The 24,637-nt window shown below is 38.1% G+C and overlaps 1 protein-coding gene across 1 annotated transcript in view; it reads left to right on the top strand.

Annotated features, from left to right (window-relative positions):
* Positions 1-126: 126 nt before the first annotated feature.
* ZC3H12B (zinc finger CCCH-type containing 12B) overlaps positions 127-24,637 on the top strand; it is a 70,516-nt gene continuing 46,005 nt past the window's right edge. Inside the window, exon 1 of the mRNA XM_030934552.1 lies at positions 127-179. The gene's annotated coding sequence lies outside the window, so the exon portion shown is untranslated. The remainder of the gene's footprint in view (positions 180-24,637) is intronic.

Below are 24,637 nucleotides of genomic sequence, written 5' to 3'. Positions count from 1 at the left end.
TTTACCCAAGGCTATGGACTCCTTTCGGCATTTCTGCCTCAGCAACAGAGGATAAAAGCCATGTTGTGATGAATAAGTCACAAAATAAAAAATACAGACATGGACTACAGGCCTCCAAAGAAGAATTGAGCGTGCTGAGGATCTGTGCCAGACATTGGACATTTTTGAGGTGTTAAGAGGTGGGTACTTTAGTGGTTGTTGTTGTGTAAGTGTGTGTGTGTGCGCGCGCGCACGTGCGCGCGTGTGCTTGAAAAGATAAACTATAGTGAGATGATCTGTGTAATATGAAAAGTTAAGGCATTTTATTTGTAAGAAAGTGAATCTTTCTTCCAGATAGATTGAGACATCAAAGCAGTGGTGAAAATCTGAACAACACAGCTAATAAAATTATCTTCTTAGGTTGAAAATATGTAGGCTTTTGGAGTTAACAGGAAATCATCATAGAAAGGGGTGAGAGGAAAGGGAATATCACTTATTGAACTTTACAAATCAAGTACCAAGAGCTTTACATGTATTATCCCATTTCATCCTCATAGCAATCCTATGATGTAGGTATTATCATCTCCATTTTACAAATTAAAAAACTATCTTAAGCAGGTTATTTGACTTGCCTAAGATCATATAGCTATTAAATTTAGGGTTTTGTTTTATATCCAGATCTCTCTGACTTCTAACACTGTGCTTAGAAAGAACTAAATGTCTAAGAGAAAAACGTGAATATATCATTTCATGCTTTTCTTATGAAGAATTCTACCTCCATTTCATTGTGCCCCTACTTTAGTTTTTGGAGGAAAGTTTTTCACGTGATATATTCAGAAAATACTTCACAACCACTATTTATGCAACTTAAAAAAAATTGCACTAGAGAAACAAGCAATGATTCTCAGGAATAAAGCATCTATGATTCTTTTTTTTTTCTTTTTCCTTCTGCATTTTTCCATATATTATTAATACATAAGTGACAACCAACATTTCCAGAATAAGTATAACCTTTGTAAGTGTAGAATTGAACCCTTCCAACTTCTGAGATCTGTTTGTTTAGCTAAATCAGCAATGCAAGGTTAATTCTGACTGATTCTAGACTTGTGTTGCATACTTTTGGACACTTGATCAGTCTAAGCAATTGAAACCTCTTCTTATAATTTAGGAGTATTTAGGTAGTTGGCCAGGCGTGGTGGCTGTCTGGGCATTTTGGCTCATCCCTGCAATCCCAGCATTTTGGGAGGCCAAAGCGAGAGGATCACTTGAGCTTAAGAGTTCAAGACCAGCCTGTGCAACATAGTGAGACCTCGTCTGTATTAAAAAAAAAAAAAAAAAGAGGAAGAAAAAAAGTATTTATATAGTTTCAAAGAAAGGTTGAGATATGTTTATTTTTTATAAAATATGTAAGTTAAGTTACAATCTTTAGAACTTCTTCCACATGGCATTTATTAATTCGCAGTCACATCTTTAGTAATATTTTTCAGAATTCATTAAGTATGGCAAAATCATAAGCCATTATGGTATACTGGAAAGATCACTTCACTTGAGATCAGAGAATCTAGGTTTAAATCTCAGCTCTCAACAAGAGAGTAAAGTTTGGCTATTAATTTACTCTCTCGGAACCTCAATTTTCTCATCTGTAATACGAGAATAATCCTTACCTCATGTATTTGTTGTGAAAATAACTTGAAATAAAAAATAGGAAAGTATTTTGTAGGCAATAACATTCTATCATAATGTGAGGAGAAATGGAATAAAATGAACACTAAAATAATATTTACCATATGCTAGTCACTAACTTATTTTCTATTTGTTGCTCCAGCAAGACCAATATCTGTATATCCCTAAGGAAAAACTAACATGACCTCCAGCCTTGGTTCACATTTTCTGGTTGTCCTACCTATTGCCCCAGTAGCCATGCAATGGTTTACAGTCTACTGGCAGGAAGGTAAAATGTGTGAAAGAATTGCCTTCTAGGTCATTCTCTTTGTGAAAGTAATCTCCCACCAAGGAGAAGCCTGCTTGACAGTTCATATTAAAATCTTGGTTCAAAGCAGTGAATGAAAAGTTGGAGATGAACAGTAGTTTCCTAACAAAGCCCAACAAGACCATTTAGGTAAGACATTGTAGTAGAGTAGAAAATACATTGAATGGGAAGAAAGGGGACCAGAGGTCCAATCCTGATTTTACCACTGCCTGATTGTATAACCTAAAAAAGGTTTCTTTTTCCTCTTGGCCTCACTGTCCCCTTTTATACAGTAATGTGGGATGGACTAGATTATCTCTAAGGTCTATTCCAACACTGATATTCTAATATCCTATTCTTAATTTTAAAGATTTAAATTATATATTTAAGTTTTAGGATGCTATTTTATATCTCAAAAGGAAAAAGAAAAAATGCACAAATGATTTCTCTGTTGTGAATTATAATAAACATTCACTTACATTAATAACTTTATTGGAGGTAGAATTAGCATAATCCTTTACATTTTCAAAGTATTTTAAAGATCCATCATCTCATTTGAGTCTCATAATAATGACAATATTTTATTATTTATCTTTACATGGTAAATTAAGTAATTGAGCCTCAAGGAGGTTAAAGGTTTGCACAAAGTCACATAGCCAGTACATGATGGATCCAGAAATCCAGCTGTGGTCTATTTCTAAGTCCAGTTTTTTTTTCCCACTATCTCAAGCTGTAGATTATTTTATCCAGGCTTAGAATAAGTGGATCTCATCTGGAAAATGGATTAAAAAGGGAAGAGTCACTGTTATTTATGTATGCTAAAAGTATAAACAGGTAAGAATACTTAAGAACAAGGACAATGTTTTATATTCTTTTAAAAAATTCTTCAGATTTGAGACTGAAGCTCTGAACAAGATGCAAGCAAATGTACAAATAAAATATTAATGTATCTTTCAGAGCTCTAGACATTATGAAAGATTAAAGAAATAGTATTTGTAAAGCACTATAATATCATTTGAAGAAGGTGGTTATTTAAATATAATATTTGGAGCTGTAACCCTCAGGCATACAACAGAAAGAGAAAGAATAAATAACGGGATATAAGAAAATGTCAAATTATCTATGGATTGTCTATCACAGTCCTTGTGTTAGTATAGACTTTTTAGAGACTGCTGAAGAAGTGTACCTCACACTTCTTTCACTAACCTCCAACCAAAAATAATTGCAAACTTTAAGGGGTTTAAAGTGAGTTATCTCTGTCAATGAGGGTAGTGACTGCTTGTTATTGATGTCATAGCAACACCAAAAGCATCACCTGCTGCCTAAAGATACATTGGCCCCTGAATAACCCACAGCAATGCCCAGGTAGTATACCATAGGCCTTGGGTGAGACTGATACATGCTAGCTTCAGGTGAGATCCAGCACATTTGCTGTGGTAGCTACAGTTAGAGACTCCTCCTACTTGAGAAAAGCAGAGGAAAAACTAAAGGGGACTTTGTCTTGCACCTTGCACTTTGTCTACACTTTGTCTTGCACTTTGTCTACACAGGAAGGTAGAGTACCAACTGGGCTCTTGGGGTCTCTGATTCCAGACCATGGCTCTTAGACAGCATTTCTGGATATGCCTTGGGCCAAAAGGGAGCCCACTGCCCTAAAGGGTGAGTCTCAAGCCTGGCAACATTCACCACATGCTAAAGACCCATTGGACATTAAGTGAACATCAGTGGTAGCTTGAAAATACTTCCAGTGGGCCTGTGGTGGTGGTGGTGATGGGCTGAGGTTCTGCTTCCTGTGGAGAGGATATGGAAAGCATCTCATTGTTTGAGCACCAACCCAGCCATAGTACAATAGCACAGGTAGATTTCTAAGGTTTTTGACTCTAGTCTTTGGTGGCTTGACAGTATTTCTGGAACTGCCTTGGTCCTGGAAAAACTTGCTGCCCTGAAAGGAGAGATGCAACCCTGGCTGGCTTCATGACCTGCAGACTGTAGTGCCCTCGGGCCTTGACTGAAAATAGGTTGTAGCCAGACAGTGGTTACAATGGGCCTTGGGTGAAACCCAGTGTTGTGCTGGCCTCAGGTCTGACCCAGCACATACCCAGTGGTGGTACTCAGAGGGCTGCTTAAGTCACCCCACACCTAGCTCCAAGCAGCTCAGCAAAGAGAGATATTCTGTTTGTTTGGGAAAAGTAAGGGAAGAAAACAAGCATTTCTGCCTTAATACATAAAATTCTTCCACATCTTATCCAAGACCACCAAAGTGATACCTTTATGAGTTTGCAGGAACCACAGTATTGTTGGGCTTGGGTTGCCCTCTAATGCAGATACAGCTAAGATCACAACACCCAAGTCCTTTCAAATACCCAGGAAGCCTTCTCAAGATGGATTGAGTACAAACAAACCCAGATTGTGAAGACTACAATAAATACATGACTTTTCAATGCCCAGACACCAAAGAACATCTGCAAGCATCAAGACCATATAGGAAAACATGACTTCACCAAACTAAATAAGGCACCAGGAGCCAATCCCAGAGAAACAGAGATATGTGACCTTTCAGATAGAGAATTCAAGATAGCTGTTTTGAGGAAACAGAAATTCAAGATATCACAGAGAAGGAATTCAAAGTTCTATCAGATAAATTTAATAAAAAGATTGAAATAATTAAAAAGAATCATGTAGAAATTCTGGAACTGAAAAATGCAATTGGCATACTGAAGAATGCACCAAAGTCTTTTAATTGAATTAATCAAGCAGAAGAACAAATTAGTGGGGTTAAAGTCAGGCTATTTGAAAATTTACAGTCCGAGGAGGCAAAAAAAAAAAGAATAAAAAACAATGAAGCACACTTAGAATACCTAGAAAACGGCCTTGTAAGAGCAAATCTAAGAGTTATTGATCTTAAAGAGGAGGTAGAGAAGGAGATTATTCAAAAGAATAATAACACAGAACTCACCAAACCTGGAGAAAAATATCAATATCTAAGTACAAGAAGGTTACAGAACCCCAAGCAGATTTAACCCAAAGAAGCCTACCCCAAGGCACTTAATAATCAAACTCCCAAAGGTCAAGGGTAAAGAAAGGATCCTAAAAGCATCAAGAGAAAAGAAACAAACAATATACAGTGGCACTTCAATACACCTGGCAGCAGACTTTTCAGTGGACACCTTGCAAGCAGCAAAAGAGTGACATGACATACATAAAGGGCTTTGGGGGAAAAAAAGAAACAGTTAACCAAAGGAAAATATTCTTCAAACATAATGAGGAAATAAAGATTTTCCCAGAAAAACAAAAGCTGAGGAATTTTACCAACACCAGAGTTACCCTACATGAAATGCTAAAGGAAGTACTTCAATCAGAAAGAAGGGATGATAGTGAGCAATAAGAAATCATCTGGAGGCCGGGCGCGGTGGCTCACGCCTGCAATCCCAGCCCTTTGGGAGGCTGAGGCGGGCAGATCACGAGGCCAGATCGAGACCATCCTGGCGAACATGGTGAAACCCCATCTCTACTAAAAATACAAAAAAATTAGCCGGGGTGTGGTGGCGGGCGCCACTAGTCCCAGCTGCTCAGGAGGCTGAGGCAGGAGAATGGCATGAACCCGGGGGGCGGAGCTTGCAGTGAGTGGAGATCCTGCCACTGCACTCCAGCCTGGGCGACAGAAAAAATAAATAAATAAATAAATAAATAAATAAATAAATAAATAAATAAATAAATCATCTGACCTTACAAAACTCACTGGAGTTTGTAAGCACACAGGAAAATTCAAAATATTATAACACTATAACTCTGGCTTGTAAACACCCCCTATCTTAAATAGAAAGACTTAAAGATGAACCAATCAAAAATAACTACAGCTTTTCAAGTCAAAGACAGCACTGTGAGATATAAATAGAAATTAAAAGACTGACAAGACTGGAGATTAATTTAAAGTGTAAAGTGTTTATTGGTTTACTTTTTTCTTGTTTGTTTAGGTAAACAGTGTTAAGATGTTATCACCCTGAAAATAATGGGTTATAAAATAGTATTTGCAAGCCTCATGGTAACCTCAAATCAAAAAAATAAACAACAGATACAAAAAAAAGGTAAGAAATTAAAGCATACCACCAGACAAAATTACCTGCACTAAAAGGAAGACAAGAAGGAAGGAAAGAAAGAAGACTACAAAACAACCAGGAAACACCTAACAAAATGGCAGGAGTAAGTCTTTACTTATCATTGAATGTTAGTAATTATTCAGTGTTACTAATAACATCAAATGTAAATGGACTAAACTCTACAATCAAAAGACATAGAGTGGCTGAATGGATTTTAAAAGGACCCAGTGATCTGTTGCCTATGAGAAACAGACTTCTCTTGTAAAGACACAGATAGACTGAAGATAAAGGGATGGAAAAAGATATTCTACGATATTTGAAACAAAGAAAGAACAGGAGTTGCTATACTTACATCAGATAGATTTCAACACACACAAAAAAAAATCTATAGGAAGAGGCAATGGCCATAATTATATTATGATAAAGTGGTCAATTCAGCAGGAGATATAGCAATTGTAAATGTATATGCACTTAACATTTGATCACCCAGATATATAAAGCACATATTATTAGAGCATAAGAAAGAGATAAAGCTCAATACAATAATGCCTGGAGACTTCAAACACCCCCCACCCCCACCAACCTTCAGCATTGGATATATCTTTGAGACCAATAAAAATATATCAACAAACACCAGACTTAATCTGCACTATAGATCAAATAAACGTAAGAGATATTTACAGAACATTTCATTCAACAGCTTCAGAATACACATTATTTTCCTCAGCACATGGGTCATTCTCAAGGATAGACCACATGTTAGGTCAAGAAACAAGTCTTAAAGCATTCAACAAAATAGAAATAATATCAAGCATCTTCTCTGGCAAAACAGAATAAAACTAGGAATCAATAATAACAATAATTTTAAAATGTTGCTATTGTGTCATCGATGCAAAGAGACAAACAAAAACTATAATACAAGAAAATTCACAGCCTATTACACTGGGACAGACTGAGACGTTTAGTTAATGGCAAGAACACAGTAAACACAAGCACCTGAAGATGTGCCAGTCAAGTAAAATGGTATATGGATTATACAGTGAATTTTCTAAGCCCATCTGAGGACTTTGTACCTTTTCAAAAATGTCCTATATCCCCCTCCAATTTACAGAATATCTGTCTTGTCTACTTACTTCATGGCTTTTTCAATATGAAAAGTTTACAAAATCTATTTATACCTTATTTACCTTTTTGTTTAATATACTATGGGGAAAAAGATGGAGACAAATATAATTTTCTGACTTATAAAATAATTATTACAGGCACATTTACTGTTTCATTCGAGAAACATCTCAGTTTCACAGGTTGATTATTCAGCAGCTGTGTGGTTTTTTAAAACATTCTTTGATTTTGAGAAAACTAAGATATCTCTTTTCAGGCAGATTTTGATTCATAACAATGCTGTGGTTATGTGAATTACAGTGAATTTTACTGTGATAATTCATGCAAGCTCGCATCACAGTGTGGCTTCTCTTCAGGCAGCGCCTCATCACCATGCTTTTCCAATGTCAGGTCCCTGGCTGACTGAGGCTGTGAGCCAGTGGAGGATATGGGGCCCAACAGGATGAAGGGCAATGGTTTGCTGGTCCCTTGGGCCTGGAGAAACTGGGCTCTAGATATGGGGTTAGTAGAGAACAAGGTAGTTGCTCCATGGACACTGTCTGGACTGTGTCCTGCAGTGGTGATCCTTTTAATTGATGCTGAAAAAGCATTTGATAAAATTTAACATCCTTTCTTTTTTAATTTTATTTTAAGTTCTGGGATACATGTGCTTAACGTGCAGGTTTGTTCCATAGGTATACATTTGCCATGGTGGTTTGCTGGACCTATCAACCCGTCATCTAGGTTTTAAGCACCACATGCATTAGGTATTTGTCCTAATGCTCTCCATCCCCTTGCCCCACAACCCCCGAAATGTCCCAGTGTGTAATGTTCCCCTCCCTGTGTCCATGTGTTCTCATTGTTCAACTCCCACTTATGAGTGGGAACACGCAGTGTTTGGTTTTGTTTCCAGCCTCATCCATATCCCCGCAAAGGACATGAACTCATCCTTTTTATGACTGCATAGTATTTCATGGTGGGTAAGTGCAATATATGCAATAAACATACGTGTACATGTGTCTTGATAGTAGAATGATTTATAATTTTTTGGGTATATACCCAGTAATGGGATTGCTGGGTCACATGGTATTTCTGGTTCTAGATGCTTGAGGAATTGCTACACTGTCTAACACAATGATTGAACTGATTTGCACTACCACCAAAAGTGTAAAAGCATTCCAATTTCTCTGCATCCTCTCCAGCATCTGTTGTTTCCAGACTTTTTAATAATCTCTATTCTAACTAGTGTGAGATGGTGTCGCATTGTGGTTTTGATTTGCATTTCTCTGATGACCAGTGATGATGAGCTTTTTTTCATGTTTGTTGGCTACATAAATGTCTTCTTTTGAGAAGTGTCTGTTCGTATCCTTCACCCAATTGTTGATGGGATTGTTTGTTTTTTCTTGTAAATTTGTTTAAGTTCCTTGTCAATTCTGGATATTAGACCTTTGTCAGACTGATAGATTGCAAACATTTTCTCCCATTCTGTAGGTTGCCTGTTCACTCTGAGATAGTTTCTTTTGCTGTGCAGAAGCTCTTTAATTTAATTAGATGCCATTTGACAATTTTGGCTTCTATTGCCATTGCTTTTTGTGTTTTAACCATGAAGTCTTTGCCTATGCCTATGTCTTGAATGGTATTGCCTAGGCTTTCTTCTAAGGTTTTTATGGTTTTAGCTTTTAAATTTCAGTCTTTAATCCATCTTGAGTTAATTTTTGTATAACGTGTAAGGAAGTGCTCCAGTTTCTGTTTTCTGCATATGTCAAGCCAGTTTTCCCAACACCATTTATTAAACAGGGAATCCTTTCCCCCATTGCTTGTTTTTGTCAGTTTTGTCAAAGATCAGATGGTTGTAGATGTGTGGTGTTATTTCTGAGTCCTGTGTTCGGTTCTATTGGTCTATATATCTGATTTGGTACCAGTATTATGCTGTTTTGGTTACTGTAGCCTTGTAGCGTAGTTTGAAGTCAGGTAGCATAATGCCTCCAGCTTTGTTCTTTTTACTTAGGATTGTCTTGGCTATATAGGCTCTTTTTTGGTTCCATATTAAATTTAAAGTAGTTTTTTTCTAGTTCTGTGAGGAAAGTCAATGGTAGCTTGATGGAAATAGAATTGAATCTATAAATTACTTTGGACAGTATGGTCATTTTCATGATATTAATTCTTCCTATCCATATGCATGGAATGTTTTCCCATTTGTGTCCTCTCTTATTTCCTTGGGCAGTGGCTTGTAGTTCTCCTTGAAGAGGTCCTTCAGGTCCCTTCTAAGTTGTTAAGCTGTATTTCTAGGTATTTTATTCTCGTTGTAGCAGTTGTGAATGGGAGTTAAATTATGATTTGCTTCTCTATCTATTATTGATATATAGGAATGCTTGTGATTTTTGCACATTGATCTTGTATCTTGAGACTTTGCTGAAGATGCTTATCAACTTAAGGAGTTTTGGGGCTGAGATGATGAGGTTTTCTAAATATAAAATCATGTCATCTGCAAACAGAGACAATTTGACTTCCTGTCTTCCTATTTGAATACCCTTTATTTCTTTCTCTTGCCTGATTGCCCTGGCCAGAACTTCCAATACTATGTTGAATAGGAGTGGTGAGAGAAGGCATCCTTGTCTTGTGCCAGTTTTCAAAGGGAATGCTTCCAGCTTTCGCCCATTCAGTATGATATTGGCTGTGGGTTTGTCATAAACAGCTCTTATTATTTTGAGATCTGTTCCGTCAATGCCTAGTTTATTGAGAGTTTTTAGCATGAAGGGTGTTGAATTTTACCAAAGGCCTTTTCTGCATCTATTGAGATAATCATGTGTTTTTTGTCATTGGCTCTGTTTATGTGATGGAGTACATTTATTGATTTGCGTATGTTGAACCAACCTTGCATCTCAGGGATGAAGCCAACTTGATTTGCTGCTGAATTTATTTTGCCAGTATTTTATTGAGAATTTTCGCATGGATGTTCATCAGGGATATTGGCCTGAAATTTTCTTTTTTTGTTGTGTCTTTGCCAGGTTTTGAAATCAGGATGATGCTGGCCTCATAAATTGAGTTATGGAGAAGTCCCTGTTTTTCTATCGTTTGGAATAGTTTCAGAAGAAATAGTACCAGCTCCTCCCACCTCTGGTAGAATTTGGCTGTGAATCTGTCTGGTCCTGGCCTTTCTTTTGGTTGGTAGGCTGTTAATTACTGCCTCAATTTTAGAACTTGTTATTGGTCTATTCAGGGCTGCGATTTCTTTCGGGTTTAGTATTGGGAGGGTGTACGTGTCCAGGAATTTATTGATTTCTTCTAGGTTTCCTAGTTTATTTGTGTAGTGGTGTTTATAATATTCTCTGATGGTAGGTTGTATTTCTGTGGGATCAGTGGTGATGTCCCCTTTATCATTTTTATTGAGTCGATTTGATTCTTCTCTCTTTTCTTCTTTGTTAGTATGGCTATTGGTCTATCCATTTTGTTAATCTTTTCAAAAAAGCACCTCCTGAATTCATGGATTTTTGAAGGGTTTTTTGTGTCTCCATCTTCTTCAGTTCCACTCTGATCTTAGTTATTTCTTGACTTCTGCTAGCTTTAGAATTTGTTTGCTCTTGCTTCTCTAGTTATTTTAACTGTGATATCAGGGTTTTGATTTTAGATCTTTTCTGCTTTCTGATGTGGGCATTTGGTGCTATAAATTTTCCTCTAAACACTGCTTAACTGTGTGTCAGAGACTCTGGTACATTGTGTTTTCCTTCTCATTGGTTTCAAATAACTTATTTATTTCTGCCTTAATTTTGTTATTTACCCAGTAGTCATTCAGAAGCAGATTGTTCAGTTTCCATATAGTGTTGTGTGGTTTTGAGTGAGTTTCTTAATCCTAAGTTCTAATTTGATTGCATTGTGGTCTGAGACGGTTTGTTATAATTTCCATTTTTTTTGTTTTTGTTTTTGTTTTTGCCTTTGCTGAGAAGTGTTTTACTTCCAATTATGTGATTGATTTTAGAGTAAGTGCTATGTGGTGCTGAAAAGAATGTCTATTCTGTTGATTTGGGGTGGAGAGTTGTGTAGATGTCTATTAGGTCCACGTGGTCCAGAACTGAATTCAAGTCCTGAATATTCTTGTTAATAATCTGTCTCATTGATCTGTCTAATATTGACAGTGGGGTGTTAAAGTCTCCCACTATTATTGTGTGGGAGTCTAAGCCTCTTTGTAGGTCTCTAAGAACTTGCTTTATGAATCTAGGTATTTCTGTATTGGGTGCATATATATTTAGGATAGTTAGCTCTTCTTGTTGCATTGATCCCTTTACCATGATGTAATGCCTTTCTTTGTCTTTTTTGATCTTTGTTGGTTTAAAGTCTGCTTTATCAGAGACTAGGATTTCAACCTCGGCTTTTTTTGCTTTTCACTTGCTTGGTAAATATTCCTCTATTCCTTTATTTTGAGCCTATATGTGTCTTTGCATGTGAGATGGGTCTCCTGAATACTGCACACCTATGGGTCTTGACTCTTTATCCAACTTGCCAGTCTGTGTCTTTTAATTTGGGCATTTAGTTCATTTACATTTAATGTTAATATTGTTATATGTGAGTTTGATCCTGTCATCATGATGCTAGCTTATTTTGCACATTGGTTGATTCAGTTTATTCATAGTGTCACTGGTCTTTATATTTTGGTAAGTTTTTGCAGTGGCTGGTACCAGTTTTCTTTCCCATATTTAGTTCTTCCTTCAGGAGTTCTTGTAAGGCAGCCTGGTGGTACAGAATCCCTCAGCATTTGCTTGCTTGTAAACAATTTTATTTCTCCTTCACTTGTGAAACTTAATTTGGCTGGATATGAAATTTTGGGTTGAAAATTCTTTTCTTTAAAAATATTGAATATTGGGCCCCACTGTCTTCTGACTTGTAGGGTTTCTACAGAGAGATTCACTGAATTCAACATCATTTCATAATAGAATAACACCCTCAAAAAGCTAGGTATAGAAGAATCGTATCTCAATATGATAAAATGCATATACAATAGACCCATAGCTAGTATTATACCGAATGGGGAAAACCTGAAGGCCTTTCCTCTAAGATCAGGAATACAACAACGATGCTCACTTTCTCCACTGTTATCACTGTTATTCAACATAGTACCAGAAGTCCAAGCTAGAGCAATCAGACAAGAGAAAGAAATGAAGAACATCCAAATTAAATTTAAATAAGTCAAACTATTCTTGTTTGCAGATGATATCATTTTATACTTCACAAAACCTAGAGACTTTACCAAAAATCTATTAGAACTGATAAACAAATTCAATAAATTTGCAGAACACAAAGTTAACATTAAAAATCAGTAGCATTTCTATATGCCCACATAGAATAATCTGAAAAAGAAATCATGAAGGTAATCCCATTTACAATAGCTACAAATGAAATAAAGTATGTAGAATTAAGTAACTTAACCAAAGAAGTGAAATTTTTTTAAATTAAAATTATAAAACATGGATGCAAGAAATTAAAAAGAACACCAAAATCTGGACAGGTATTCTCTGTTTGTGGATGGGAAGAATCCATATATTAAAGTGTCCATTCTACACAAAGCAATCTATAGATTTAATGCAATCCCTATCCAAATACCATTGATACTTTTACAGAAATAGAAAAAAGCATTCTAAATTTTACGACGAACCATAACAGACCCAGAATAGCCAAAGATATCCTGGGCAAAAAGAACAAAACTGGAGTAATCACATTACCTTATTTCAAATTATACTACAGAACTATAGTGATATGGTTTGGCTGTGTCCCCACACAAATCTTGTTTCAAATTGTAATCCCCATGTGTCAGGGAAGGGACCTGGTGGGTGGTAATTAGATCATTGGGGTGGATTTCCCCCATGCAATTCTCACGATAGTGAGTGAGTTCTTACAAGATCTGATGGCTTAAAAGTGTGACATTTACAACCTCACTCTCTCTCCTGTCCTGCCATTGTGAAGATGTGCATGCTTCCACCATTGCGAAGATGTGTGTGCTTTCCCGTCACCTTCCACCATGACTGTAACTTTTCTGAGGCTGCCCAGTCATGCTTCCTGCTAAGCCTGCAGAACTGTGAGTCAACTTAACCTTTTTTATTTGTAAATTACCCATTTTTAAGTTATTTCTTTAGAGCAGCATGAAAAAGTACTAATACTTATAGTAACCAAAATGACATGGTACTGGCACAAAAACACACAAATAGACCAGTGGAACAGAATAGAGAACTCAGAGATAAGCCTGTTCACCTGCAGTGGACTCATTTTTGACAAAGTTGCCAAGAACACACTTTGGGAAAAGGACTGTCTCTTCAGTAAGTGGTGCTAAGAAAACCAGATATCCGTATGCAGAAGAATGAAACTAGATCCCTGTCTCTCACCATATACAAGTCAAATCCAAACATATTAAAGACTCAAATCTAAGACCTCAAATTGTGAAACTACTAAAAGCAAACACTGGGGAAATTCACCAGGACATTGGACTGGGTGAAGATTTCTTGAGTAATACACTATTAAGTGCTATTTATTACACTGGCAACCAACACAAAAATGGACAAATGTGATCACAAGTTTTGCACAGCAAAGAAAACAATCAACAAAATGCACAGACAACCTACAGAATTAGAGAAAATATTTGCAAACTAATCATATGACAAGGGATTAGTAATCAGAATACATAGGAGCTAAAACAAACAACTCTATAGGAAAAATATAATAAGCAGATTTTAAAATGGGTAAAAGTCCTGAATAGGCATTTCTCAAAAGAGGACATACACATGGAAAACAGGTGTATGAAAAGGTGCTCAATATCATTGATCATCTGAGAAATGCACATCAAAACTGCAATAAAAGAATATCTCACCTCAGTTAAAATGACTTTTATTCAAAAGACAGGCAATAACAAATGCTGGCAAGAATGTGGAGAAAAGGGAAACCTCATACAGTGTTGGTGGTAATGTAAATTAGTACAACCACTATGAAAAACACTTTATTAGTCCCTCAAAAAAAGAAAATAGAGCTACCATATGTTACAGCAATCCCACTGTTAGATATATACCCAAAAGAAAGTAAATCAGTATATCAAAAATACATCTACACTCCCATGTTTACTGTAGCCCTATGCACAATACCCAAGATTTGGAAGCAATCAAAGTGTTGAAAAGATGACTGGATAAAGACAATGTAATACATATAAACAATTGAGAAATACTCATCCATAAAAGTAGAATGAGATTCTGTCATCTGCAACAACATGGATGGAACTGGGGTTATTATGTTAAGTAAAATAAGCCAGGCAGAAAGAAAAACATCCCATGTTCTCACTTATTTGTGGGATCCAAAAATAAAAACAACAGAACTCGTGGGAATAGAGAGTAGAACAGCAGGTACAAGAGGCTGAGAATGGAAGATGGCCGAATAGGAACAGCTCCAGTCTCCAACTCCCAGCGCGAATGAACAGAAGACCGGTGATTTCTGCATTTTCAACTGAGGTACAGGGTTCATCTCACTAGGGAGTGCTGGACAATCGGTGCTGGTCAGCCTGACCAGGGAGAGCTGAAGCAGGGTGAGGCATCGCCTCACCTGGGAAGCGCAAGGGGAAAGGGAATCCCTTTTCCTAGCCAGGGGGACTGAGACACACAACACCTGGAAAATCAGATAACTCCCACCCCAATACTGCGCTTTAAGCAAACGGGCACACCAGGAAATTATATCCCACAACTGGCCGGGAGGGTCCCACGCCCACGGAGTGTCCCTCATTGCTAGTACAGAGACTGCGATCTAACTGCAAGGCAGCAGCCAGGCTGGGGGAGGGACGCTCGCCATTGCTGAGGCTTAAGTAGGTAAACAAAGCCCCTGGGAAGCTCGAACTGGGTGGAACTCACAGCAGCTCAAGGAAGCCTACCTGTCTCTGTAGACTCCACCTCTGGGGACAGGGCACAGCTAAACAACAACAACAAAAAAAAATAGCAGCAGAAATCTCTGCAGACGCAAACGACTCTGACAGCTTTGAAGAGAGCAGTGGATCTCCCAACACAGAGGTTGAGATCAGAGAAGGGACAGATTGCCTGCTCAAGTGGGTCCCTGACCCCTGAGTACCTAACTGGAAGACATCCCCTACTAGGGGCAGACTGACACCCCACACCTCACACGGTGGTGTACACCCCTGAGAGGAAGCTTCCAAAGTAAGAATCAGACAGGTACACTCGCTGTTCAGCAATATTCTATCTTCTGCAACCTCTGCTGCTGATACCCAGGCAAACAGGGTCTGGAGTGGACCTCAAGCAATCTCCAACAGACCTACAGCTGAGGGTCCTGACTGTTAGAAGGAAAACTATCAAACAGGAAGGACACCTACATCAAAACCCCATCAGTACGTCACCATCGTCAAAGACAAGAGGCAGATAAAACCATAAAGATGGGAGAAAAGAAGGGCAAAAAAGCTGGAAATTCAAAAAATAAGAGTGCATCTCCCCCTGCAAAGGAGCGCAGCTCATCGCCAGCAATGGATCAAACCTGGATGGAGAATGACTTTGTCGAGATGAGAGAAGAAGGCTTCAGTCCATCAAACTTCTCAGAGCTAAAGGAGGAATTACGTACCCAGCACAAACAAACTAAAAATCTTGAAAAAAGAGTGGAAGAATTGACAGCTAGAGTAATTAATGCAGAGAAGGTAATAAACGAAATGACAGAGATAAAAACCATGCACGAGAAATATGTGACAAATCCACAAGCTTCAGTAACTCACTCGATCACCTGGATGACAGAGTATCAGCGATTGAGGATCAAATGAATGAAATGAAGCGAGAAGAGAAACCAAAAGAAAAAAGAAGAAAAAGAAATGAACAAAGCCTGCAAGAAGTATGGGATTATGTAAAAAGACCAAATCTACGTCCGATTGGGGTGCCTGAAAGTGAGGGGGAAAATGGAACCAAGTTGGAAAACACTCTTCAGGATATCATCCAGGACAACTTCCCCAACCTAGTAGGGCAGGCCAACATTCAAATTCAGGAAATACAGAGAACGCCACAAAGATACTCCTGGAGAAGAGCAACTCCAAGACACATAATTGCCAGCTTCACAAACTTGAAATGAAGGAAAAAATCTTAAGGGCAGCCAGAGAGAAAGGTCGGGTTACCCACAAAGGGAAGCCCATCAGAATAACAGCAGATCTCTCGGCAGAAACTCTACAAGTCAGAAGAGAGTGGGGACCAATATTCAACATTCTTAAAGAAAAGAATTTTAAACCCAGAATTTCATATCCAGCCAAACTAAGTTTCATAAGTGAAGGAGAAATAAAATCCTTTACAGATAAGCAAATGCTTAGAGATTTTGTCACCACCAGGCCTGCCTTACAAGAGACCCTAAAGGAAGCACTAAACATGGAAAGGTACAACCGGTACCAGCCACTGCAAAAACATGCCAAAATGTAAAGACCATTGAGGCCAGGAAGTAACTGCATCAACTAACGAGCAAAATAACCAGTTAATATCATAATGGCAGGATCAAGTTCACACATAACAATATTAAACTTAAATGTAAATGGAATAAATGCTCCAATTAAAGGACACAGACTGGCAAACTGGATAAAGAGTCAAGACCCATCAGTCTGCTGTATTCAGGACACCCATCTCACATGCAAAGACATATATAGGCTCAAAATAAAGGGATGGAGGAAGATCTACCAAGCAAATGGAGAACAAAAAAAAGCAGGGGTTGCAATCCTAGTCTCTGATAAAACAGACTTTAAACCATCAAAGATCAAAAGAGACAAAGAAGGCCATTACATAATGGTAAAGGGATCAATCCAAAAGGAAGAGCTAACTATACCAAATATACATACACCCAATACAGGAGCACCCAGATTCATAAAGCAAGTCCTTAGAGACTTACAAAGAGACTTAGACTCCCATACAATAATAAGGGGAGAATTCAACACCCCACTGTCAACATTACACAGATCAACGAGACAGAAAGTTAGAAAGGATATCCAGGAATTGAACTCATCTCTGCAGCAAGCTGACCTAATAGACATCTACAGAACTCTGCACCCCAAATCAACAGAATGTACATTCTTCTCAGCACCACATCACACTTACTCCAAAATTGACCACATAATTGGAAGTAAAGCACTCCTCAGCAAATGGAAAAGAACAGAAATTATAACAAACTGTCTCTCAGACCACAGTGCAATCAAACTAGAACTCAGGACTAAGAAACTCAATCAAAACTGCTCAACTACAGGGAAACTGAACAACCTGCTCCTGAATGACTACTGGGTACATAACGAAATGAAAGCAGAAATAAAGATGTTCTTTGAAACCAATAAGAACAAAGATACAACATACCAGAATCTCTGGGACACATTTAAAGCAGTGTGTAGAGGGAAATTTATAGCACTAAATGCCCACAAGAGAAAGCAGGAAAGATCTAAAATGGACACTCTAACATCACAATTAAAAGAACTAGAGAAGCAAGAGCAAACACATTCAAAAGCTAGCAGAAGGCAAGAAATAACTAAGATCAGAGCAGAATTGAAGGAGATAGAGACCCAAAAAGTCCTCCAAAAAATCAATGAATCCAGGAGTTGGTTTTTTGAAAAGATTAACAAAATTGATAGACCACTAGCAAGACTAATAAAGAAGAAAAGAGAGAAGAATCAAATAGATGCAATAAAGAATGATAAAGGGGATATCACCACTGACCCCACAGAAATACAAACTACCATCAGAGAATATTATAAACACCTCTATGCAAATAAACTAGAAAATCTAGAAGAAATGGATAATTTCTTGGACACTTACACTCTTCCAAGACTGAACCAGGAAGAAGTTGAATCTCTGAATAGACCAATAGCAGGCTCTGAAATTGAGGCAATAATTAATAGCCTACCAACCAAAAGAAGTCCAGGACCAGATGGATTCACAGCTGAATTCTACCAGAGGTACAAGGAGGAGCTGGTACCATTCCTTCTGAAACTCTTCCAATCAATAGAAAAAGAGGGAATCCTCCCTCATTCATTTTATGAGACCAACATCATCCTGATACCAAAGCCTGGCAGAGACACAACAAAAAAAGAAAATTTTAGACCAATATCCCTGATGAACATCGATACAAAAATCCTCAATAAAATACTGGCAAACCGGATTCAGCAGCACATCAAAAAGCTTATCCACCATGATCAAGTGGGCTTCATCCCTGGGATGCAAGGCTCGTTCAACATTCACAAATCAATAAACGTAATCCAGCATATAAAGAGAACCAAAGACAAGAACCACATGATTATCTCAATAGATGCAGAAAAGGCTTTTGACAAAATTCAGCAGTCCTTCATGCTAACGACGCTCTATAAATTCGGTATTGATGGAACGTACCTCAAAATAATAAGAGCTATTTATGACAAATCCACAGCCAATATCATACTGAAGGGGCAAAAACTGGAAAAATTCCCTTTGAAAATTGGCACAAGACAGGGATGCCCTCTCTCACCACTCCTATTCAACATAGTATTGGAAGCTTTGGCTAGGGCAATCAGGCAAGAGAAAGAAATAAAGTGTATTCAGTTCGGAAAAGAAGAAGTCAAATTGTCCCTGTTTGCAGATGACATGATTGTATATTTAGAGAACCCCATTGTCTCAGCCCAAAATCTCCTAAACCTGATAAGAAACTTTAGCAAAGTCTCAGGATACAAAATTAATGTGGAAAAATCACAAGCATTCTTATACACCAGTATCAGACAAACAGAGAGCCAAATCAGGAATGAACTTCCATTCACAATTGCTTCAAAGAGAATAAAATACCTAGGAATCCAACTTACAAGGGATGTAAAGGACCTCTTCAAGGAGAACTACAAACCACTGCTCAGTGAAATAAAAGAGGACACAAACAAATGGAAGAACATACCATTTTCATGGATAGGAAGAATCAATATCGTGAAAATGACCATACTGCCCAAGGTAATTTATAGATTCAATGCCATCCCCATCAAGCTACCAATGAGTTTCTTCACAGAATTGGAAAAAATGGCTTTAAAGTTCATATGGAACCAAAAAAGAGCCCGCATTGCCAAGTCAAATGAACAAAGCTGGAGGCATCATGCTACCTGACTTCAAACTATACTACAAGTCTACAGTAACCAAAACATATGGTACTGGTACCAAAACAGAGATATAGACCAATGGAACAGAACAGAGTCCTGAGAAATAATACCACACATCTACAGCCATCTGATCTTTGACAAACCTGAGAGAAACAAGAAATGGGTAAAGGATTCCCTATTTAATAAATGGTGCTGGGAAAATTGGCTAGCCATAAGTAGAAAGCTGAAACTGGATCCTTTCCTTACTCCTTATATGAAAATTAATTCAAGATGGATTAGAGACTTAAATGTTAGACCTAATACCATAAAAACCCTAGAAGAAAACCTAGGTAGTACCATTCAGGACATAGGCATGGGCAAGGACTTCATGTCTGAAACACCAAAAGCAACGGCAAAAAAGCCAAAATTGACAAATGGGATCTAATTAAACTAAAGAGCTTCTGCACAGCAAAAGAATCTACCATCAGAGTGAGCAGGCAACCTACAGAATGGGAGAAAATTTTTGCAGTCTACTCTTCTGACAAAGGGCTAATATCCAGAATCTACAAAGAACTCAAACAAATTTACAAGAAAAAAACAAACAACCCCATCAAAAAGTGGGCAAAGGATATGAACAGACATTTCTCAAAAGAAGACATTCTTACAGCCAACAGACACATGAAAAAATGCTCATCATCACTGGCCATCAGAGAAATGCAAATCAAAACCACAATGAGATATCATCTCACACCAGTTAGAATGGCAATCCTTAAAAAGTCAGGAAACAACAGGTGCTGGAGAGGATGTGGAGAAATAGGAACACTTTTACACTGTTGGTGGGATTGTAAACTAGTTCAACCATTATGGAAAACAGTATGGCGATTCCTCAAGGATCTAGAACTAGATGTACCATATGACCCAGCGGTCCCATTACTAGGTATATACCCAAAGGATCATAAATCATGCTGCTATAAAGACACATGCACACGTATGTTTATTGTGGCACTATTCACAATAGGAAAGACTTGGAATCAACCCAAATGTCCATCTGTGACAGACTGGATTAAGAAAATGTGGCAGATATACTCCATGGAATACTATGCAGCCATACAAAAGGATGAGTTTGTGTCCTTTGTAGGGACATGGATGCAGCTGGAAACCATCATTCTTAGCAAACTTCACAAGAACAGAAAACCAAACACCGCATGTTCTCACTCATAGGTGGGAACTGAACAATGAGATCACTTGGGCTGGGGAAGGGGAATGTCACACACCGGAGCCTATCATGCGGAGGGGGGAGGGGGGAGGGATTGCATTGGGATTTATCCCTGATGTAAATGACGAGTTGATGGGTGCTGACGAGTTGATGGGTGCAGCACACCAACATGGCACAAGTATACATATGTAACAGGCCTGCACGTTATGCACATCTACCCTAGAACTTAAAGTATAATAATAATAATAATAAATAAATTAAAAAGAGGCTGAGAATGGTAGTCGGGGGATAGGGAAAATGGGGATGTTTAGCGAATACAATTAAAATAGAATAAACGACACCTAGTATTTGCTAGCACAACAGAGTGACTATAGTAAAAAGTAAACAGTATTTTTAAATAAAAAAATTTAAAATAAACAAAAAATACCAAAGCATCAATAAGTGTTAGCAGTGCTGTTATTGTTATTTTACCAAAATATGAAAGTGGGAATATATGTTATATGTGCCCATAGATTTGACTGTGAGAAACTGGTTTATGGATAGACAACTCAAAGAAGTTTAGAAATCTGAGAATTTTAAAATTTCAGAGTGGGAAATAAACTCAAAATCATCAGATCTGTGCCTCATCTGGTGCTTTTAAAAAGACTCTGGAATCTCTTAAGGGAACTTATCTATATCTTGTTATTATCGTTCTCTTCTCAAATTCTGTTATTTTTAGTCAGTAATGCTACAGATTTTTCATCAGTCTAACAAATTGTATGGAATTCGCCTTTTTATGCCTGTAAAGATTTTAGTAATGTTGGTTGAAATCAAAGTGTTATAATTATTTCAATGCAGAATCTTCAAAAAATTTGCAAGGGGAAGACGGGAAAGCCATCTACTTAGTTCTTCTACTCATTGTTACTGAATTATACTCCTAAAAGCGAAGTCCAGTCATTTTATTCCTAAATAAAACCCTGACTCTTTGGGGAGATGTTCTAACACGAAGCACAGAAGATGAAAAGAAGATTCAACAGCTTCATTTTTCAGTTTACTTAATCTGGATAATAATCTCTACCTAGGTGATAATTCATCTCAGGGAAGAATTTACCACTATTTTGGATCAGATTGTACTTCATAGTAGGTAATCATTTCAAGGCAGTACTCAGTATAGGTGTTTAATCCAAAGGTAATGTTAGTTATTTTTCTGCAGCTGCAAACATATTTTCCAAGGAAACAACAATATTACAAAATGCATTTTCAGAGAGGACCAAGATGGCAGAATAGAAGGCTCCACCAGTCATCATCTTCACAAGGACACCAACTTAATTACTATCTACAGAGGAAAAAACAAAACAAAACAAAAACCTTCATTAGAACCAAAAATCAGGTGAGCCCTCATAATACTTGGTTTTAACTCTATAGTGCTTAAAGATGCACTGAAGAGATAGAAAAAAAAAAATTCCTGAATCTCAAATGCCACCCTTTCCCCACCCTTGGCAGCAGCAGTGTGGTACAGAGAGCTTCTTTGGATGCTGGAGGAAGGTGAGCACAGCAATTGTGAGGCATTAATCTCAGTGCTATCCTTTAAGAGCAGAGAGGAAAACCAGACTAAGCTCACCTGTCGAGCTAATGGAGGGAGCATTTAAAGCAGCCTTAGCCAGAGGGGAATCACCTAGCCTAGTGGTCTGAACTTGAGTTCCCTCACACCTTGCTACTGGGGGACAAAGTGCTCTGTATCTCTAAGTAAACTTGAAAAGCATTCTAGGTCATCAGGACTGCAACTCTTAGGCAAGTCCTAGGGCTAAACAGAGCCCAGAGATGGTGGACTGGGAGGCCACATGATCTACTGAAACACCAGCCGGGACAGTTAAGGGAGTTCTGAAATCACCACATTTCTAACCACAGGCTGCAAAGCTTGAGGCTCCAAAACAGATCCCTTCCTTCTGCTTTAGGAGAGTAATGGGAAAAGTGAAGAGTACTTTGCCTTGCATCTTAGATACCACCTCAGCCACAGCAGAATAGGGCAATGACCAGAGTCGTGAGACCCCCATTTCAGGCTCTAGTTTCCTTATGACATCTCAAAACATGTCCTGAGCCAGAAGGGAACCCACTGCCTTGAAGAGAAGGACCAAGTCTTGGCAGCATTTATCACCTGATGACTGAAGAGGCCTTGGACCCTGAGATACATCAATGGCCTTGAGCAAGCCTCTGAAATTTGTTGGCTTCAGATATCAGCATGACTACAGGAGGATATAACACCAAGTGGGCTCTTGGAGTCCTCAATTTCAGGACTTCACTCTTGGATGGCATCTCTGGATCTGCCCTGGGCCAGAAGGGAACCCTTTTCCCTGAAGGGTAAGTTCCAGGCCAGGCAGCATTCACCAAAAGCTGATATCAGAGCTCTTGGGCCTTAAGGGAACATTGGTGGTAGTCTGGCAGACCTCCTCATGGCCTAAGGTGGTGGTTGCTACAGAGTGAAGGTTCTCTTCCTTTGGAAAGGAGAAGGAAGATTTGAAAGAACTGTGTGTTGTGGTTTCAGTGCCAGCTCAGCCACAATACAATAGAACACAAGGTAGGCTTCTAAGTTTTGTTACTCTATTTCCTGACTCCTAGATGACACCTATGGACCCACCTGGACCTGGGAGAACTCACTTCCCTGAAGGGACGGACACAGGCCTGGCTGGCTTTGCCACCTGCTGATTATAGAGTCCCAGGGCCTTGAGTGAATATAAGCAGTAGCCAGGAAGTGTTTACAGTGGGCCTTGAGTGAGACCCAGTGCTGTGCTGGCTTCAGGTCTGACCCAGCATGGTCCTAGTCCTAGTGATGATGGCCACAGGGGTGCTTGTATACTTCCAACCCCAGGTTTAAGTGGCTTGGAACAGAGAAAGAGACTCTATATGTTTAGGAGAAAATAAGGGGAAAGAGCAAGAGTCTCTGCCTGGTAATCCAGAAAATTCTCCCAAATCTCATTTATGACCATCAAGGTGCAACTTCTATGAGTCTGCAAGAACTGCAGCATTACTAAGATTTGGGTGTTCCCTAAAGCAGATACAGCTTAGATCAAAAATCCAAGTCCTTTTTAATTTCTGGAAAGCTTTTCAAATAAAGACAGGTACAAACAAGTCCAGATTGTGAAAACTAAACTTAAATATCAATCATTTCAATGTCCAGATACCAAAGAATATTTACTAGCTTCAACACCATCCAGGAAAACATGACCTCACCAAAATGAACTAAATAAGGCACCAGGGACCAATCTTGGAGAAACAGAGATATGTGACTTTTCAGACAGGGAATTCAAAATAGCTGTGTTGAGGAAACTCAAATTCAAGATAACACAGAGAAGAAATTCAGAATTTTATCAGATTAATTTATAAGAGATTGAAATAATTTTAAAAATCAAGCAGAAATTCTGGATCTAAAAAGTGCAATTGGCATACTGAAGAATGTATCAGAGTCTCTTAATAGCAGAATTGATCAAGAAGAGTGAGATTGACAAAAGACTATTTGAAACTACACTGCTAGGAGAGACAAAAGACAAAAGAATATAAAACCACAAAGCTTGCCTACAGGATCTAGAAAACAGCCTCAAAATGTCAAATTTAAGAGTTATTGGCCTTAAAAATGAGATAGAGGAAGAGATAGGGGTACAAAGTTTATTCAACAGGATAATAACAGAGATCTTTTCAAATCTAGAGAAAGTTATTAACATTCAAATACAAGAAGGTTATATAACTTCAAGCATATTTAACTTAAAGACTACCTCAAGGCATTTAATAATCAAGCTTTCAAAGTCCAAGGATAAACAACGGATGCTTAAAGCAGCAAGAAAAAAAGACACAAATACAATAAAGCTGCAATATGTCTGACAGCAGAGTTTTCAGTGGAAACCTTACAGTCCAAGAGAGTGTGGCATGACATATTTAAAGTGTTGAAGGGAAAAAAACTGTTACCCTAGAATAGTATATATGGCAAAAATTCCCTTCAATCATGAAAGAGAAATAAAGACTTACACAGACTAACAAAAGCTGAGGGATTTCATTCATAAGAGACCTGTCCTATGGGAAATGTTTAAGGGAGTACATCAATCAGAAAGAAAAGGACATTAATGAGCAACAAGAAATCATCTGAAGGTACAAAACTCATGGGTAATAGTAAGTGCACAGAAAACACACAGATTACTGCAGTGTTATAATACTGCAACTGTCATAGGTAATCAACTAAA

The sequence above is a fragment of the Rhinopithecus roxellana genome, chromosome 7 (assembly GCF_007565055.1).
Source record: "Rhinopithecus roxellana isolate Shanxi Qingling chromosome 7, ASM756505v1, whole genome shotgun sequence".
Lineage (NCBI taxonomy): Eukaryota > Metazoa > Chordata > Mammalia > Primates > Cercopithecidae > Rhinopithecus > Rhinopithecus roxellana.
This window is presented reverse-complemented; position numbering and strand designations above follow the sequence as displayed.